Raw genomic sequence first — 1,930 nt, 5'->3', positions numbered from 1 at the left:
TTTGTCATGTGCAGTATTGCCAGGTCAGATTTGTAATATTACTGTGCACTGATGTAAAAATTACAGTAAATCAGCAACAGTACAGTGAATTATATAGTCAAATAAAGTGCTTTTAGTCAAATACACTGTAAAATTTTAATACATTATAAAGTAAGTGCAGGAAAATAAAGTACAATAAATCTACTGTAATTACGGTGTATCTGGTAACACTGGTCATGTACCAATTTGAGAACTAGTGGCGGCAAGTAGGTTAATATATCTATGGGTGGCAATATTACGCGTTATATCATTTTTTTATATTATTTCAATTATTGTAATGTTTTTGTTTTTGAATTATTGTAATATTATGCGTTATTTTATATTATAATGAATATAAAATTATTGTTACGAATCTGCTGTAATAATGTAACATTGGTTATGGTCAATTAAATTAATAGATTAAATTAACTAAAATAAAAACGCCACGTTAAATTAATATTTTATTCCGGTCCAGCGGGCCTAGAAAAAATACAACCGTTTCGTTTTCCGCACACGCTACGGACTGCGCGTTAACGTCTCACGCTAACGCTAAATCGGTAGACAAACAATGTTATAACCAAACGCCAAACGCCCATTCCGCATAATGATGTGCCGAGTCGGCCATTTTTGGTATTCGAATACTTTAGTACTCATATAAAAAAGAATCGAGTCAGTACTCGAGTCCAAAGTATTCACAAAGTTCTCGAGTACTTTGTATAACATACAGTCCAATAGCACGGAAGAGCAAAAAAAAAACGCCACTCACTACACAAAATTAAACAAGTTTTTACTTGTACGAGTAGTAGTTGTAGTATACGAGTATCGTCAGTATTCGAGTATTACTGGTACTCGAGTATCACTTTTGGTATTCGAGTATGCGAGTTTATGTAAGTACTCGAGTACTGACTCGAGTCGACCTGACTTGGCACATCTCTAATTCCGCAGCGTCGAAATGCAAACTCTAGTTTGTCTATGGAAGTTAGCGTGACTGATATTAGATAGCGATGGGCGATTGTTCTAAAAAAAAAACAATCGAATAAATCGACAATCGACGGAATCAACAATCGATTGTCGATTTATTCGTAGTAACAAAAAAACAATCGAATAACAATCGACGTTCGAATAACAATCGACGTACGAATAACAATCGACGTACGAATAACAATCGACGTACGAATAACAATCGACGTTCGAATAAAAATCGACGTACGAATAACAATCGACGTACGAATAACAATCGACGTACGAATAACAATCGACGTTCGAATAAAAATCGACCTTGAAATAACAATCGACGTACGAATAAAAATCGACCTTGGAATAACCGAATACAAATTATACCGCGCGGCCACATACGTGTGCTCAGGACAATGTGCAGGTGCGTCGTGTTGCAAAGCTATCGTCACTTGCCACTGGTTGGAAAATGTAAAGTATTATATTACATTTTAGTCAATTGTACTATATATTGTTGAGAAATAATTATACCATAAATCATTTTGTATCAAATACTATGGAGTATCATCGATAATCCAGATGTCGTAGTCATCCCCTAAGTTCGTTTCATGACAACGTTTTCAAAAAGAGGTCATCTGAAAAATATAATATACGTCTTCATGGCGCATATTATAGAAAAAGATTATCAGAAAATATAAAATATGTCTTTTTAGGGTATATTATAGATAAAAGTTATCACAAAAAATTATGTACTCATAGTTACATTAAAATAAATCGGTGAAATACTATATCTTTGAAGAAAAATAATGTTAACAACGCGAGTAGGGTGTGAGAGTGTGTGGCCACGAGGCGCAGTGAGCAGTGCGAGAAGCAAGATGTGAACGCACCATTAAATAACGGAATGCAACGAAGCAGCGGAAGGGTGCACGACGCACGTGCGCTTCCCCCACCAAATATA

The sequence above is a fragment of the Epargyreus clarus genome, unplaced genomic scaffold (assembly GCF_041222505.1).
Source record: "Epargyreus clarus isolate Ecla_fem2 unplaced genomic scaffold, WU_Ecla_fem_2.2 ptg000019l, whole genome shotgun sequence".
Taxonomy (NCBI): domain Eukaryota; kingdom Metazoa; phylum Arthropoda; class Insecta; order Lepidoptera; family Hesperiidae; genus Epargyreus; species Epargyreus clarus.
The sequence above is the reverse complement of the archived record's forward strand: the minus strand, read 5'-3'. Positions refer to the sequence as shown.